Source organism: Perca fluviatilis, chromosome 5 (genome assembly GCF_010015445.1).
Source record: "Perca fluviatilis chromosome 5, GENO_Pfluv_1.0, whole genome shotgun sequence".
NCBI classification, from domain to species: Eukaryota; Metazoa; Chordata; class Actinopteri; order Perciformes; family Percidae; genus Perca; species Perca fluviatilis.
The window spans coordinates 16,324,590-16,344,555 of record NC_053116.1 but is presented as its reverse complement, the minus strand read 5'-3'; the positions used below and the strand labels follow the sequence as shown (position 1 = coordinate 16,344,555).

General features: G+C 40.7%; 1 protein-coding gene across 11 annotated transcripts in view; it reads right to left on the bottom strand.

Moving 5' to 3' along the window:
- LOC120559119 (serine/threonine-protein kinase WNK2-like) overlaps nucleotides 1-19,966 on the bottom strand; it is a 56,825-nt gene that overhangs the window by 35,090 nt on the left and 1,769 nt on the right. The window lies entirely within an intron of this gene.

The following is a 19,966-nucleotide window of genomic DNA, read 5'->3' as shown; positions in this document are numbered from 1 at the left end:
TGTAATTTGTAGATGTCCCTAAGCACTCTTACTGCCCGGTAGCAGCAGCAGAGACCTGAAGCCAACAGGCAAGTGTTATTTACATAAACTTCTCGTGTACTTACAAACTTTCCAATCCATCGTTTTATGAGTGCATAACCTATTTGTACTAGTGTAGAAGTTTGGTATCATTTCAGGCATTATTAGTGGGGTCATATACGAGATACAAACGTGGATCAATTGGCCCCTGCGCTAACCTATTTAGCTGATAACACTATGTTCGACCCAGGTGAAAAAAGCTTCTTGGGGGGTTGTTTGGCTCAAGGTCATGGTGCAAAGGACCCTTGGGAGAAATTACTCCGAACCATCACTTTAACACACAATAAACGAGAAAAGAACAGTAGCAAAACACAGAAACAAAGCAAGGTTTTATTCTCTAGTAAGAAATCTTAACGGACCATAATGTTTTTTGGCATTGGCCCAGATGGGTCAATTAAATGACCAAGCAGCTGACCCAACATCCAGCCGGTCTAATCTAGTTCTTCATTTTCACAGTACCCCCGATTAAACCATAATAGTTCACAGGTTCTTACCCAATATTCAAATCTCTAAAATGAGTAAACTTATTAAGAGAGAAATAGGTTTCCGTATTAGTTGAAATTATGGCAGCCAAATACGCTAAAAGAAATCAACTTTGTCTCTCTCCACAGCTTTGTGTTCCTAAGCACCATTTTCTCTTTCACCATGATCCTTGGTTAACAAGGAGCACATTGGGTTTAGTAACAATGGTGTGACAGCAATGTATATTTAAACTTAACAATCTCTACTATAAGCTCTACAGATTCAAAATCGATTCATAGAATTCCAAAAATGTATTGGATGTATTAAGAGAATGCTCAATCCAATACTCTGCAGCAGAGCTGCTACCTCTGAACTCAATGAACTTCAGGACTCCACTGGCTTGGTTTGCTCACCGTGATATTCTCTCGTGACCAAGATACATCCACCGCGGATCGGGACGATCTTATACATCCAGCAAGTCATCCTCTGCTATTAGTTTGTTTTGGTCTTAAGTTTTAAATGTCGACTTTTTAATGTTCAATCTCTTACAAATAAAGATCTGCTGATAAGCGAGTTTATTAGTGATGCTAAACTGGACATAATGTGCCTCACTGAAACATGGCAACAGCCTAATGATTATTTCCATCTTAAATCAGACAGCCCCTAATGGTTATTCTTACATCAGCCAACCTCGCTCTAGTGGGCGAGGGGGTGGGGTTGCTGTAGTCTATCGTGACACTATCGGAGTTAAACCAATCAGTATACCTCAGTTTTCTTCATTTGAATGCTTGGCTGTTAAACTCTCTGGCTTTCAACCATTGATAATTTTAACACTTTATAGGGCACCTGATCGGTTCTTAACTTTCTGCATTAATGACTTCACTTTCTGTCTATTCTCCCAAAATATTACTTGTTGGTGATTTTAATATTCATGTTGATGCTGCTACTGCTTGTTCCACTGCAGCAGATTTTATGTCATTACTTGATGGTCTTTATGTCATTCAAAATGTATCTTTTCCCACTCACAACAACTTTAGATTTAGTCTGTTCAACTGGTATTGTTCCCTGCAATGTAACTCATGCTAGTTACCAATCTCCGATCACAAAGCTGTTTTATTTGAAGTCTCTGCCCCTGTTTCCAGGTATAAACACCAACGCACCGTAGCCTTCAGAAATATAAAACACATTAACCCATCTGACCTTATGAGTTTCATAAATGCATACTCGACCACTGACTCCCTCTGTCCCCTCAACCTCATCACTCATTACAACGACTGCCTATCCTCCTCCCTGGATGCCCTTGCTCCAGCTAAATCTCATTCTGTCTCCTTCACCCACTCTGCACCGTGGTACACACCTGAGCTCCACCGTTAAAAACCTGTGGGAGACGCCTTGAGCGCCTGTGTAAACTCACAGGCCTAGTATCTCATGCACAGGCCTACAAAGATCACCTGTTGCAATATAAAAAACCCTTTCTGCTACCAGATCATCTTTTTTTATTCTAACATAAATTCTGTGAAAAACAATTCTAAGCTCCTCTTTTCCACAGTAAACTGGCTACTTAAGCCTCCTGACAACATCTTTTCTGACCCCTCACCGGAACTCTGCAACAAGTTTCTAAACTTTTTTCATGCAAAAATTCAAGACATTCATCAGCATCTACTTAATATTCCTAGTTAGTGACTTGTCTACCCACCCAGACCTCTCAGGTCATCTGGGACAGGTCTACTTGTTGTCCCCAGAGTCAGAACTAAACAGGGGGAAGCAGCATTCAGTTTTTATGCTCCACATATCTGGAACAAACTCCCAGAAAACTGCAGGTCCGCAGCAACTCTCAGTTCTTTTAAATCAAAAGCTAAAGACCTATCTTTTTGATGTTGCCTCTTTAAATAACTGTTCATTTGTTATACTGAAGTTGCATTGATGACACTGTATGACACTCGATAACTGCTCTTTAATGTTTAATTTCTTATACTGCACTGTAACTTTTATTTGTGTATTTTATCTCAGTTCTTTAAATTCTTATACTGCACTATGAATTTTATTATTGTCTTTTAATGTTTTAATTTGTTTTTAATCGTTTTCTAACTGCTCTTCAATGTTTTATGTAAAGCACTTTGAATTGCCCTGTTGCTGAAATGTGTTACACAAATAAAGCTGCCTTGCCTAGTTCTCCAGTCCATAACCTGCCCTACACAACTACCTTACAGGGCTCTGCCTTTACAACCTCCCTCTCAAACTTCACCTTGGCTACGGAGAACCTGATCGCAGAGCTTGTCAGTAAATCAAAAACATCCACTTCCCAATTAGACCCCCTGCCTACCAGTCTTCTCAAATGCCTGCCTTCCATTTCTCCCTTACTCACTACAATAGTTAACTCCTCCCTCTCCACTGGCATTGTATCGCCCACTTTTAAGACTGCTGCTGTCACTCCTGTCCTCAAAAAGCCCAATGCTGATCCTGATTATTTTAATAACTACCGTCCCATTTCCAACCTTCCATTTGTCTCCAAGATACTAGTCGTGGCAAATCAACTACATCAACATCTCAACTACAACTAGCAAATGCATTTCCTGCAGAAAATACGTGGGAATGCTGAATAGCTAAATTGCTAAAGTTAACTGGATGAATAGCTTAAATCCGTAAGAAGAAGATGAAGTAGTGAGAATAGTTGGAAAAGTATGAATGGTTTTAAAATGAACATGAATTCCATAAAAAAGTTTAACACCACCACTAATGTATGAAAGATGTGGAATATTTAAAGGTTTTCTGAAAAGCTGACGCTAAACTGAATTGTTGGCTTTAAAAGTTCAACGATGCACATTGGCTGAAACTAGACAAAAATACCTAAAATACAGGCCAAAAGTTTGGACACACCTTCTCATTCAATGCGTTTTCTTTATTTTCATGACTATTTACATTGTAGATTCTCACGGAAGGCATCAAAACTATGAATGAACACGTGGAAGTATGTACTTAACAAAAAAGTGTGAAATAACTGAAAACAGTTCTTGTATTTTAGATTCATCAATGTAGCCACACTTTGCTTTTTTTGAGCGCTACAAACCCTTTGTGTTCTCTCAATGAGCTTCATGAGGTAGTCACCTGAAATGGTTTTCACTTCACAGGTGTGCCTTGTCAGGGTTAATTAGTGGAATGTTTTGCTTTATTAATGGGGTTGGGACCATCAGTTGTGTTGTGCAGAAGTCAGGTTGATACACAGCCGACAGCCCTATTGGACAACTGTTAGAATTCATATTATGGCAAGAACCAATCAGCTAAGTAAAGAGAAACGAGTGGCCATCATTACTTTAAGAAATGAAGGTCAGTCAGTCCAGAAAATTGCAAAAACTTTGAATGTGTCCCTAAGTGGAATCGCAAAAACCATGAAGCGCTACAACGAAACTGGCTCAAATGAGGATATCCCCAGGAAAGGAAGACCAAGAGTCATCTCTGCTGCTGAGGATAAATTCATCCGAGTCACCAGCCTCAGAAATCGCAAGTTAACAGCAGCTCAGATTAGAGACCAGATGAATACCACACAGAGTTCTAGCAGCAGACACATCTCTAGAACAACTTTTAAGAGGAGACTGCATGAATCAGGCCTTTATGGTCAAATAGCTGCTAGGAAACCACTGCTAAGGACAGGCAACAAGCAGAAGAGATTTGTTTGGGCCAAGAAACAAGGAATGGACTTTAGACCAGTGGAAATCTGTGCTTTGGTCTGATGAGTCCAAATTTGAGATCTTTGGTTTCAACCGCCGTGTCTTTGTGCGACGCAGAAAAGGTGAACGGATGGATTCTACATGCCTGGTTCCCACCGTGAAGCGTGGAGGAGGAGGTGTGATGGTGTGGGAGTGCTTTGCTGGTGACACTGTTGGGGATTTATTCAAAATTGAAGGCCTACTGATACAGCATGGCTACCACAGCATCCTGCAGCGACATGCTATCCCATCCGGTTTGTGATTAGTTGGACCATCATTTATTTTTCAACAGGACAATGACCCCAAACACACCTTAGTTAGACTCGAGTCGCAAATTTTAGGACTTCAGACTTGCTTGATTAACATTCATAAAAGACTTGACTTTGACTTGATATTCATGACTTGAGACTTGACTTAGACTTGAGTCAAATGACTTGATTTTCTGTTTTCCCACTCTGATATTGAGGAGGAGTTACTTCACTGCAGTTGTGGAGCGTCTGTCGTAGTGTGATTGGTTATGTCGGTGGCATTGATTCTTAATTTCCCACGAAGCTGATCGCGGTTACATGTCAGTTAAACTTTTCATCTCCAATCCTATCTGTATTTGTGAGAAGTGGCGCTGTCCTGAGTTGAAAGATAGCCTATAGGCTAGGCCTACTTTACGGCTTTATTATGGCGTGTGTGTTAGTGTCGGCCGCTGTCCATTTCCTAAGGTTCTGAAACACTTATTTTTTTTTTTTTTTTTAAAAGGGTGTGCGCGTGTGAGCACCCACGGAGGAAAACATAAATCGGCGCCTATGTCCCTCTGCACAGAAAATAATAAAGTTTGTCTATAAGGATTACACTGACCAGGCAAAGAAAAAAACGATCGGCAGTTTGCAAGGTCTGCAGTACAAAAATGTCCGACGTCGAATTTCATCAGACACTTCAAATCGGGAGAGATTCGGGTTCCCGTCCCCATATTCAGCTGAACCACTATTTGGACGTTTGTGTTTCAGTTTTTGGTTATGAATAAGCACACCCTCCCCTCTTTGTTCAAGGTGGCGGTAAGAGCGAATAAAACTAGGCACACATACACATCTCTCTCTCTCTCTCTCTAATATTAAGAAATTTTCACTCACTCTCAAACACGCACACATTCACTCACAAATACACTGACAAATATCAACATATACTTTCCATTCCATGTGATAAGCAAAGGTGGTGGGATTCAGCTACTCTTAAAGAATATGTTTTGTTCTTTAAAAGAAGGAAAGGTTAAAGGATGAGTTTCTGTCTCATAAAAGTGAGGCATGTTTGAAGAATATTATTTGACTTAGGAACCATTATACTTGAATTGTTTGAAGGAATTTCATGATTTGATGTCATATTTGAGGCATATTGAACAATGTTGATTTATTGTTGGCCTAATATCAGTTTTAGGCTGTGCTTTATCTGTGTTAATTTAAACTCTTCAGATGTATGTGGACGCAATGTCTTTTGAATATTGACTAAAAAATGCAAATAAAACTCCAGCAGTTCATAATCACTGTCTTTACCTTGTTTAAAAATGGAAACTTTGGTATGACTTGACTTGTGACTTGCTTGACCAAAGCTATGACTTGACTTGCTTGATTGTCACAAAAAATGATTTGGACTTGCTTGAGACTTGAAGGTTAAGACTTGAGACTTGCTTGTGACTTGCCCATGTGTGACTTACTCCCATCTCTGCTAAGCAGCCCAATACACACTCATTAGAAACGCAGAAAAATCCTGAAATGATCACGAAACTTAAACCGCTTTTTCACAAAAACTGTAAAATATATCAAAACACAATAGTTCCTGAATACCTGAATATTTTGTAAACAGTTTAAAGTTTGAATCACGTCTGTAGGTGAAAGAATGTAGGAGGAGATACATTTTGAAGAAGAGGATTTGAAGGATTTGAAGCCCGCTCTCATTGACTTTAATGTTAAAATAAAATGTTTAAAAGCTTAATATTTAAATTAGCTGAAAAGTACGCAGAAGTTACAGAGAGCCAAAAAACGTACGGAATAAGAATAAAGAAAGAACCGAATAACAATAGTTGGAATGCTGCTGAATCAGCATTCCCACTGTATGAACATTCCCAGTCTGGTTTCTGTGTTAAACATAACACGGAAACCGCATTGGTGAAAATCACCAACGACCTACTCCGTGCTGCTGACTCTGGCCTACTGTCCATCCTCATCTTACTCGACCTATATACCATAAGACAAAAGTCCTGCCCATCGACTCCAAATCCTCTTTCAAAACAGCACAACTTCAATATTACCATTGATGAGATCACGGTCCCTCGGTCAACTCAAGTCAAAAGCCTTGGTGTCATTCTGGACAGTTCCCTTTCATTCGAATCCCAGATTAAAGCAATTACCTGGACTTCGTTATTTCACCTCCGCAACATCTCCAGGCTTAGACCCTCACTGTCTCAATCCAGAACTGAAACCCTAGTTCATGCCCTTGTCACATCACGTCTGGACTACTGCAACTCCCTTCTCACCGGTATCCCTTCTAAGCTTACAAACAGACTCCAACTTGTTCAGAACTCTGCTGCTAGAATACTCACTGGTACCAGAACATCTGAACACATCTCACCTATCCTTACGGCGCGTTCATGCCACCTCGGAATAACAGGGACCGCCCCCATGATTACGTTGTTTTTCCGACTGGCATTGTTTACATGGTCGGGATGCGTGTTCGTCTTCTTCTGTTATATTGGCATTTGGCATAACAACTTTTTACATGACTGCCACCAACGGTTGGCCGTAGCCTAGAGCATCAGGTGTGTGAAAACATGGAGGCCACAATAACAAAAGATTTTCTGCGGTTTTCTTATGCAAGCATTCAAACAGCACATTGCCAGGTGTTTGTGTTATCTGCAGGACAACGAACGGGAAAAGACACGGATAATATGTTTTTTTTATACATGGGCCTATTTATGAATAATTTTAAATATGTTATGTCTGTGCAGGTTTCTTGGGAGAGGCATTTGTCCACAATAAACAGTCATTGTTCAGTGAAACATAGTCGCCTACATCAAACGTCAGTTGTCAACAACACGTCACCAACTGGGAAACTCTGTTAGCAAAATCCAGCCCGAGTTTCCCACCTCTGATTCCCACAGGAAGGTACGTGAATGGTGACGTTTTCACTCGGAAAAACGTTTTTCCGACGTCCATGAACGCACGGTTAATCTACACTGGCTCCCTGTGCACTACCTTATTGAATTTAAGACCCTCCTCATCACCTACAAACCACTCCATAACATCACACCCAGTTACATTTCTGACCTCCTACCAGGCTATGTCCCTGCACGCTCCCTTCGCTCTTCCTCGACTGGCCTCCTCGTCACACCCACATTCCGCCTCTTCACCATGGGGGCTCTGTACCAAGTCTCTGGACCTACGTTTTTAAGAAAGCTTTTAATCTTTAAATCTTCATAGTACTACATCGCCATAGAAACCCTCCTGACACACTTTTTTACTGCTTTTCTGAAGTTTCTTGCATCTCAGATGTATATTTTGTAAAATGTATTACTATGAAGTTAAATGTATTTTAATGTATTTCCTTCTTTTATGCCCTCTTAAACATGTAAGATGTCCTTGTGTATTTAGAAAGGCGTCCGCCAAATAAAATGTATTACTATTATTGAAGGCGAGAGTTTGGACACATTTCGGCTTTTATAACCTCGAAGGAAAGGCGGAACTTGATAGGAATCATGCTATATGCAAGCTTTGCAAAGCGAAAGTTAAGTATTTTGGAAACACCACAAACTTGAGAACTCACATGGTACAGCATCAACCAGAGATTACCATTAAAGACGTGGACTAACAACAACCTAAAGTACGTCCTCCTAACGTGCCAGTCAACTAACGCACTATTTCAATGCTCTAAACTCCCACCGTTGCGTCAGAGAGCAACTGCCGGAGACATCGTAACTGCACAGTGGAGCATGCTCACTCCACAACACATAGACCAGCTTCTTTTTCTGCAAAGGAATGTACAGATTCCAGCCAGTGGTGGACTATGGGACGGACGGACGCGCACACACACAAAGAAAGGGCCTAATTTTAGGAAGTTCAATGTGCCCAGTCAAGTTCACATTTCAACAGTCAACCTGGTAGCTGAAGTACTCCTTAAACCACATTTAGCAGTATTTTTTGTTTGATCTGAGTACAGCACTTTAAAGCTAAATGTTAAAGCTCTAACAATTTTATACTTGAATTAAATGGATTTGAAAGCTGGCCAAAGCTTGGCACTTAAATTGCAAAAGGTTTTATTTTGTATGAAGACAAAGTAATATCAAACTACATTTAATTTGTTGTGTTTTTCTTTTAAATTGTATGTCTAATACAGTCACATGGGAAAAGTAACTACATTTACATACTGTGAATAGTTTTTTTGAATCGAAAATCTATATTGAATCGTGAGCCTAAAAATCGGACTTGAATCGTGACATTTTCTGAATCGTACACCCCTACTTGATATGTGCCATAACACTTGACTAAGTTTAAAGTGCTCATATTATGCTTTTCTGCGTTTTCCCTTTCCTTTATTGTGTTATCTTTTTTTGTGCATGTAATAGGCTTCCAAAGTGAAAAAGCCAAAAGTCCACCCAAAGGGACTTACCATCTCCAACAGAAAACACTGTTCACAAACCACTCCAAACAGCTCTATTGTAGTCCAGCCTTTACTTCCATGACGAACACTCTAACACGTTATAATGCTCGCCTAGCTGCTAGCGTGGCACGCCCTCATACTCTGCTTCTGACTGGCTAGTAGTCCTTACCTGGCTACTGCGCATGTGTGACTCCCAACAAAGATTGAACAGAAGTGCGATGCCTCACTCTGTAGCTAAAACAGAGAGCTCAACACACAGGGTGAAAAGAGGAGCTTCAGCAATGTGCAGTACAACAAAAATATGGTGTTTTTGAAAATTAAACCATGTAAACCTATTCTGATAAAACCTGTAAATACAATTATGAACCTGAAAATGAGCATAATATGTGCACTTTAAGAAAATATTTCACCCCAGGATGTACTTATAAAAACAAACTAAATCTGGACTCTGTTAAACATAAAGACATTAAAAAAGGTAAGACTCACACACACACACACACACACACACACACACACACACACACACACACACACACACACACACACACACACACACACACACACACACACACACACACACACACACACACACACACACACACACACACACAAAAACACACACACACACACACACACACACACCACAGAGCAACCAGGCCTTAGTATAGCTTTTGCAATGACAAACTTAGGTTCAGTCACAACGATAATGTTATGCTTTATTGATCTATGCAAGATTATTCTCTTTACTGGAGGTCAGGATATCACAGAACGCGACACCTTAAAGCTGTGTCTTATTCAGAGCTTAGACATTTCAACATGAAGATGTTGGGAATCATGGGACTGGTTGCCAGGTTTACGGAGGTATGCCAAATTACTTGGCCATCCTGCCACCCTCCGCACCCATCATCCCCAATAACAAATGACTATTGCAGTGCTTCTGCTGCCGTAAAAAAGCTGGTGCAGGGTGAGCAATGAGGCAGCAGGATGCCCAGAGCTGAATTGTGTCCCATCAGTTATGACTGCACGAGAATTTGGCCAGCAGCTTTTAACAGCTTTACTGTTACTCTGACATGCAGCCACTCTACACCCAAGCTGTGCTAATTGGCACACTGGCACTAAGGGTGGTACAGTACAACATTTTAAATGAGAAAGAGCTGGTGAGACTGCTGTGAAGCTATGAGAGCAAAAATGCGCATACTATCACCAAGCCTTGTCAAGGAGGAGCCTGAAAGACTGGAACACCGGCGAAGATGACAAGCCACTGAGATACTAGGATAAGACAACAGTACTGTTAAAATCTGCCTACGGCCAAATGACTACTCTGCTGTTTGGGTGTGAAGGGAGTGAGCTTATAAAAATGAGGGGGAAGAGATGAGGAGAAGCTGTGAGGAGGCGACATATGACAGACACCACCACACCCCCAGCACCCTTAGTTAACAGAAAAGAAACAGGAGAACAACAAAGCAATATGTCACAGCTACGCTTATGACTAACTGTAAGTGGACTATAGTGAGAATTTGTTATATGGGTGTTGAATGGTATAACTGTGTGTCTGGCTGATTGTGACTGGGAGTTAGCCAGTGTGGATTATGCCATACAAACCTCCTATAAACCGCTTTCCTGTCACAGATTAAATGTGTAGGCTGACAAACAAACAGTTCTTTGACACAAAGATAAAGAAACAAAAATGTCTGATTACATACTTGCCTCCTCAAAAAGACTAACGCTTCTTATGCAACAGCCATAACTGCTGACTGATCACATCTTTGTTTCTTTTCCTTAAATTCCTTCACATTTGAGGTGTTAAAAAAGAATTTTAATGAGATATAAAATATTTTACAGTTGAACTAAATTATAAAAACTGACTGAAAATATCTAACAAATTTTGCAATTCCAAACTTTACTGGAAATTTATTTTCTATAAATAACTACACAAAAAGGCATGTAAAATCAAAATGCTACCAATAAGATCAATAATGGTAATATACAGTATACACTACCGGTCAAAAGTTTGGGGTCACTTAGAAATTTACATTCCACTCCATTATAGACAGAATACCAGCTGAGATCAGTTGCATTGTGTTTTTTTTAAACCAGGGCAGCAGTTTTCAGATTACATTATGTGCTTATATACAGTGGGGAAAAAACGTATTTGATACACTGCCGATTTTGCAGGTTTTCCTACTTACAAAGCATGTAAAGATCTGTAATTTTTATCATTGGTACGTTTCAACTGTGAGAGACGGAATCTTAAACAAAAATCCAGAAAGTCACATTGTATGATTTTTAAATAATTCATTTGCATTTTATTGCATGACATAAGCATTTGATCACCTACCAACCAGTAAGAATTCCGGCTCTCACAGGCCTGTTAGTTTTTCTTTAAGAAGCCCTCCTGTTCTCCACTCATTAACTGTATTAACTTCACCGGTTTGAACTCGTTACTTGTATAAAAGACACCTGTCCACACACTCAAACAGACTCCAACCTCTCCACAATGGCCAAGAGCAGAGAGCTGTGTAAAGACATCAGGGATAAAATTTCACACCTGCACAAGGCTGGGATGGACTACAGGACAATAGGCAAGCAGCTTGGTGAGAAGGCAACAACTGCACAATTATTAGAAAATGGAAGAAGTTCAAGATGATGGTCAATCTCCCTCGGTCTGGGGCACCATGCAAGATCTCACCTCGTGGGGCATCAATGATCATGAGGAAGGTGAAAGATCAGCCCAGAACTAGACGGCAGGACCTGGTCAATGACCTGAAGAGAGCTGGGTCCACAGTCTCAAAGAAAACCATTAGTAACACACTACGCCGTCATGGATTAAAATCCTGCAGCGCACGCAAGGTCCCCCTGCTCAAGCCAGCGCATTTCCAGGCCCATCTGAAGTTTGCCAATGACCATCTGGATGATCCAGAGGAGGAATGGGAGAAGGTCAGGTGGTCTGATGAGACAAAACTAGAGCTTTTTGGTCTAAACTCCACTCGCCATGTTTGGAGGAAGAAGAAGGATGAGTACAACCCCAAGAACAACTGTGAAGCATGGAGGTGGAAACATCATTCTTTGGGGATGCTTTTCTGCAAAGGGGATAGGACGACTGCACTGTATTGAGGAGAGGATGGATGGGGCCATGTATCGCGAGATCTTGGCCAACAACCTCCTTCCCTCAGTAAGAGCATTGAAAATGGGTCGTGACTGGGTCTTCCAGCATGACAATGACCCGAAACACACAGCCAGGGCAACTAAGGAGTGTCTCCGTACGAAGTATCTCAAGGTCCTGGAGTGGCCTAGCCAGTCTCCAGACCTGAACCCAATAGAAAATCTTTGGAGGGAGCTGAAAGTCCGTATTGTCCAGAGACAGCCCCGAAACCTGAAGGATCTGGAGAAGGTCTGTACGGAGAAGTGGGCCAAAAACCCTGCTGCAGTGTGTGCAAACCTGGTCAAGAACTACAGGAAACGTATGACCTCTGTAATTGCAAACAAAGGTTTATGTACCAAATATGAAGTTCTGCTTTTCTAATGTATCAAATAATAAAATACAAATTACTTAAGAATTTAAGAAACATTTTAATGTAATTTTTGTCCAGTTTTGCATTGGATTAATCAGATGAGATGAAGATGAAACCTAAGAAGAGCCTTCTGTGTGCATTCAGAGTAATTTGTTTTCCTTACTCACTACAGTTTTTCTTCTCTTGTACTAATTTGCTTAAGCTCAATAGCCAATCAGATGGATTCCTCACACTGACGTCGATTCAACATGTTGAATCGGATGAAAAAAAGGCAGACCGGGGCCAACTAGTAGTGATGGTGCGTGATACACCGCACAAACTAGGGCACTCACCGTCAGTCAAAGTTGGGCCAACGATCTCCTTGGTGTGTCAGGGACTTAATGCTAACACACTATACGCAGACCCACTGTAAAAACCATAGAGTAGTTAATACAGCTAGCTATGAATAGTTGTGGTTGTATGACACCCAGGATGCTCAATGCCATGTACTGTAAATGACTAAAGCCTAAAGAAGCCAGCATGGGCTGGTGCAAGCCAGAAAGTGAGAATGGGCAGTCTTTCACATGTGCTCCTTTTCTTACACCACTGATGAGGGTTGGAGCTGAGACAAGGCAGAGAAGAGTGGTGTGCTGGGTAGAGATGTCCTGAGCTGATCAGCCTGGCCAAACCCCCTCTCTCGACCATTTCATCAGCCGCTGCAGTGTGGGGGCACCGAGCCAGGGAGACAGCCTTGATTCAGCATAGTTCCCTGACCTAGACTAAACACCACGCAGGCAAGCAAGGGCTTTTCCTGCATAGATAATTTAAAGGCAGCCCGTTTCTTAATGTGAGAGGTATATTTACCAAAACGTGTCCAGGTCCTCAACTAAATCAATTTGAAGAATGCTGTGTTAAATGCATCACTGCCAAATGAAATCACTACTCCAGGGTTGCCGTAGGTAAAAAGACAGCATAACAGCATGCTATCTTAACGGCACTAGTAGGGCTGGGCGATAAAACGATAACGATATGTATCGCGATAGACACGTAATCAATATCAATAGAAAATGCGGTCGATAAAACGTTCGATAACTTGTTTTTCTTCTTCGGAAGAAACCAGAAGTTGCAAAGCAAGTTTGGTTGCATGAACAAAAGGCACTCACTCTGGTAACCTAGCAACGTAGAGAGTGACACTCTAACAGCCAATCATGTAACAGTATCATGTTTGGTTGCGCCACATTGCTGTCTCGTGTTGGATTCTACAATAACAGAACCGGCGGCGTGTAGCGATAAGTGGAAAGTGAGTGCCGCAGCGAGCGAGGAAATTGTTGATAAAACAGGAAAAGTCAGTATGGCAGTTTTTGGGATTTTATAAGTCTGACCGTCGTCCCCACCAACACTACCGCAAACTTGTTTTACCACCTTAGCCGCGCTCACACTTTGGAGCACAGCCGTATTCGTCAGCAACGTCCAACATCTGCAGCTGCTACACCGCACAAGTAGCAGACCGCCATGGAGAGGTACTCTGCATCAGCGCCTTACTAAACGCTACAAAGAAATAACTGAGGCAGACGTGCTGAGCGCTGTCCAGAAGCCAGGTTACCAACCTAGCACTAAACCTGCAGAAAATAGGTTTCTCTATGTTTATATTTAACACTTTGCACCATTTTATTACACCTTATTAAGCAGTTCTTACTTATTCTTTCTTCACTGTGATTTTAGACTTTTTACATTTTTTTAAAACGTCTTTTACAGAGCGGTTACATTTTAATTATTTGAGTGATTTCCATGGTTGTGTTGAAATTTTTTTTTTTTTAAAAAAGGAAAAAAAAAAGGAAAAAAAAAAAAAAAATATATGTTTTTCTCCTGGTCCTTATTTTAAATAGGTCATAAAAAATATCAATAATTATCGATATCGACCGATATGAAACACTTATATCGTGATACAGTTTTCAGCCATATCGCCCAGCCCTAGGCACTAGCCAATAAAATCATAACTCACATTTCTTAGAAGGTGCTGTATATTTTGTCAGCTTTGACGGTATAATATAGGACAACTGCTGCAGGTGTCAAACTATTTTTTCCCCATTGCACTGATTTTTTTATTTTTATTTTTATTTTTTTTTTAAAGATACAATTTTCAAAACATACCCATCTGATTCTTTCTTGGCATTCTAGACTTATTTAGGGTGTCATATATAAACAAAATAGCCAGATCAAACGATAATTCTCTCATTTTTTGTAATATTTTGCCCATGGTGAAGTGAACAAAATATCATAAACACTTTTCAGTACAAGTCAACCCAGTGCAACATAACCAAAAAGTATAGCTTCTATGACCACATGTTTGAATTAGCAACTCTCTGATGCAGGTGAATATAAGACCCCAGCAAATCCCTTTATGGATGCATGACATGTACAATATGTAAATATATCGCAGCCACATAAACTTCAATTTTACCAGTGATATTACTAAAGCTAAACAGAAAAAAAACTCAGAGCAAAACTCTATTCATCTATCAAACAGTCCTTGAACATAAGAGGCTTTTTTAACTCATTACGTAAATAGCTTAGTGATACAGGAGGTCAACAAGAGTGTGTATTGAAAGTAACCCATGTCTTCATACCACAGAGCCTACACTAAGCAGGAAGCCTTAACAGGATACAGAGGTGCTCCAGATTTGTTCATACAAATAACCTTCTAAATTCCATAAGGGATTACCCGCCCTAATGAGATGTTGTAACACTTTCTATTGTTGGGGGAGGGACGAGGGAGGTCAAAGGCCATTTAGTTAAATCATCAGTTCAAGGTTAGACTGCAGGAGTGTATGTGTGCTAAAGGTGTTTCTCTGGGAGGTTGCTCATTGAATCCTGGTATGCTCAATGAAGACAAAACTATAACAACCAGTCAGATGTGCAGACAAAGCAAGCACATTTATCGTGGGTTTTGGACAGGTTGGACTGTTTCAGAGAAAAAAAAAAACAAGACATTGGATAACTTCACCAAGGACTGTGGATGGCTATTTTACCATTTTATAGACCAAACAATTAATCAAGAAAATAATTGGCCAATAATTAGTCACAGATATAATCCTTAGTTGCAGTCCAACTGTAATGTGGCAAGGAAAAAAGTCTCAATTATAAAAACTCATGCCAAATGCATTGGCAAAGAGGTACATTAAGCCCAAATAGATCCTTACCATAACTGAATGAAATGACAATACTACAAACTGTGGTCTTAAAAGAGACAAAACATCTGACAGGTATGATGAGCTTCAACAAATGGATACTGGGATACTGCAATGTACTGGAAGGTGTTTCTTTAATTTTGTCCACCTCTGTTTATTGAAGCGCTTTCTGCCAAGCATATCAAACTTACATAAGCATTCGGAATGATGCAGATTTTCTTACAAATAGTTATAACTTTCTCAATAAGCAAAACATTGCTGGTGGGCTGTTAAACTAAATGAGGAGGTGAGCTTCCCTCATTTGTCAACACTAATTTTTTGAACTACAGGTGGTGTGTGTGCATGCGTGGGTTCCCATTGGCCTTTGCTAAACAAAGATATACAAAAATTGGTTGAACAAAGCATGAATTTGTTTAAGACGTAAAGTAAGCCGATTATGGAACATTTATTCCCTGGCATCCTTCCCCTTAAGACAATGTGTGACTCAGGCCAGGTCATACTTTTTCTCTAAGCCCGTACACAAATGTAAAACAGACATGAAACTGAAAAGTATGCTTTTTAAAATACACACACACACACACACACACACACACACACACACACACACACACACACACACACACACACACACACACACACACACACACACACACACACACACACACACACACACACACACACACACACACACACACACACACACACACACACACACACACACACACACACACACACACACACTAGATTGCATTAACTAGCCTTTTTCCAACAAGTCTGATGGAGCTTTACATGCCTGAAGAGGAGGCCACTGATCGGGCACGGTTAGCTACAGCCACTGGGTCTGGCTGCTCTTGCATCCCTGTGACCTCTTAATGCCAAAAGGGCTGTAACCAATGACCCACTTGAGCGTCTCCAACTTTGTTTTCCTTTTGCCATCTGAGCAGTCAAGAAGGGGTTGTTGTTGTTAGCGCTATGCATGTTAATCCAAAGAGACAGCCATAAACTATGCTCAGAAATACATTACCATCCTTATAACATGGCTCAGTCTAATCTACCATTTATAAAGCAAAATCCAGCGTTTGTAATTAAGATATTGACCTAATGACTCATGGTGTCATTTTCTGGATCCGTTTGTTTCAAAAATACCCAAATTTCCAGTAAACACTCAAGAGACAGGTAGCTTCATAGTCTGTGATAGTATCATTGCCAGCTCTGCATTCACAAGCTGAGAACAAGATTTAATCTATAGAACAACACGCTCAATGCCAAATACCACAGATAGTTCTGTACATAGTCAGAAGTAAACTCTGTGTCTGTGTGTGTGCACACCGAATTCAACACTGAAATAAAAATTCTATACAGAGCCACAATTGGCAGAAACTGGAAGTTTCCAAAGTTTAACAAATAAATTCCAGTGAGCAATGATAAAAAGAGACTAGGCAAACAGAAACCGTTTCTTCTCGACAAGAAAAAACTCACAACAGGCATCTTTCTCTCAGATTAACATCCTTGTCTGAGCCAGGGCCATCTGTGTTATGCCAGTAGCCTGGCACAGAAACAAAGATGTGGGGGAGATGGGAATGGGAGGAAAGGGGGCAGGGGGTTAAGAGAGAGTGAAGTGGGAGGAAGAGAGACAGAAAGAATAAACACAGAACCAGATTAAAATGTCTAGGCAAAAAAAAAAAAAAAAAGCCATGTGACCACTGGAAGGAGGGAAAACAGTGGAAAATCACAGAGTCATGTCTCCTTCCCTACGCCTTCCACAGAGTCTTCCACCACAGTTCACTGAGCTATGTGCTGGCATCATCTACATGCAACACTGAAGAGTAAACATGCATAACACAGGCAGGCAGGAATACATTCTTCACTATTTTGGGTGCAATCTTAAGACTAGTTGATACCTGTACTATGCTGTTGAATATGATCGAGAAGATACGGTGGGATTATGGGCAGCGTGGGTTCTTGGCTCAGACTACCTTTCTTTAAAAGTGACTCCTTGCATGACGCACAACAACATTAAGCATGCTAGTAAATCCCACTGGAGCTACAAACTCTAAATTTCACTTTAAGAAAGTCAATAAAACATTTAGTTTGCCGCACTAAAATAAAGAGTCCGCTGGCCAAGCTTAGTATTCAGATTAAAGACATGTTCAGTGCACACCATCGCACAATGAAGCAACGCTAGACCTTGTCCAAAAGGATCAACATTAAATAACACTTTGATTGTGGCTTTGTGTAGTACAGCAGCTTAAAAGTACTGAAATATCCAAAATGACGAGCTGAAACGTTTAGTTGATTAATCAATTGTTGGCAAATTGTTAAGGAAAAACTCCCTAAATTCCCTAGTTCTAGCTTCTCAAATGGGAATATTTGCTGGTTTTCTTGGTTCTTTCATTTTAACAAACTGACTGAAACCACTTAGAAGGATCAACTCACCGGAAGGTCAATTTTATAAAGGCAGGATTAATAATCGACATGAGATCACAAGCAGTTCTGATCAACTAAGGAAGGCACCATATGAGACCTTATTGACTCAGGCATACAAAGTCTCAATTAATGGTTCTGATCCACTCAGTAAGCTAATGAACCAAAGAGTACTCTGAAGAAACACATTGATCGGGTCAGCATAGTATTTTCTTTATCAAACCGTTTTATGGAAAGCTACAATATATAAAAGAGCAACTATATGAGAACATGATTGTGAGAAAGGACCATTTGTATTGTGATTACCATCTGTTATTGACTGTCCACTAGAGGGAGCTTTATTGTGTCACCGGGGAGAATAAAATAAACTGCTTCCTGTTCCACATCCTATCATCTGCTGAGTCCAATTGCAACTCAGTGTTATCAAGTTGAGGTCTGGTTTTGCTCACCGCTACTATCAAGTCTGTATGACATCATCACCCAAATTAAGTCATCATACCTCTCATCGCAACTATATCTTTACTCATTCCTAGTTATCTTTAAAGTATTTTCCAGTGATAAGGTGTGTCGTACAAAACAGGTCTAGTTCTTTCAATGCATTCTTTAGTCAAATCAGGTTACTGACGCAGCAGGTTTTCAGTACCTTAGGAGAATTAGTATTCATTGATGCCACAGGACCGCCACACTGTTCCCAGCATGCTACAGCACACTTGGGCTGCTTCCTATCTGCCTACCTCCTGTTGCACAGAGGGAGGGAAGCAAGGAGTAGCACAGCTCATAACATACAGACACAATGCTGGGACAGAGCACACACAAGCATCTCCTGCACTGTCCACTCCAATAACTGTGCTCAGTCTCATTACATTATCAGCTGGGCAAATTACTCAAAATATAAAAAGGATGGTTGAGCGTAAACTGTTGGAAATGAATCCTTAACTACGGTATTTTAAATGTGAACGTTGAATAACATCACAGTAGAAGTTCTTTCTTTAAGGGGGCCAACCTTGCTTACTGTAGTCCCCCTTAAGCCTCCTGGGAGAGTGAGGGAGAGAGGTAATCTCTGCTGCAGTCTCCAAAGGACGGAAATAATTAGTTAATACCTCTGCACAGTCTAAGCTGGGATTTCTCCTGTGTGTAATGCCAGACAAGATAGAGGTATGGTGGTATGCGTCTTCACGTCAGCAGCTAATTCTTGTCAATCACTTTTCCTGTGTAAACCATTTAAAATGTATCGGTACCCATTTGCAATTTAGCTGACTCCCTAATGAGGCTGATTGACAGCTCCCTGAAGACATCACCATTTTACTAACGTCATGTGTGATCCTTCACAGACACAGAGGGGAGCAGAGAGAGGGGGCTTCCTGTGAAAGTCAGGCATTCCTCCACAAATATAAATCATTGATTGAAAAACAACTTGTGCATTTCTTGTAGAGAAAAAGAATGTAAAGATATTACTGAAATTGTCTCCCATGCCTATCTGCAAGAATAAGAATTTTAAAAAGGGTGGTAAATGTGGCTGCTGAATACGGTTGTCTATCCATAGTCTCAGTTTGCCAGACCCTCCTCCAAAGCGTGCTGAAGGAGGGTCTGGCTACTCTACATAGCATTCGAGGACGGGAGGAAAACGTGCTCTGGTTTAATGGCATTTCTTTAAACCAATCAGAATCGTCACAGATGGCGCTAAGCTCTGCACAAAGCCGCTGCAAAATAGTCGTGCGAGAGAAAACTCTGATTGGACAGATAGTCTAGCTAGCCGTCTCAATTTACCCTGCAGAGATCTGAGGAGCAGTCAAAAATAGTCCTCATTAATCCACCAAATTTTAAATTTCAACACAAAGAAAGCGTAAGGAAACCGAAAATACATGCATCCGGCGGAATTTCCTGCAGCACCGGAGCAATCCTGGAAGTGTAACGTCAAGGATATAGACTAGTCTATCCATAACTGACACAGACTAAATGCTTGGGTGTCACAGGGATAGAT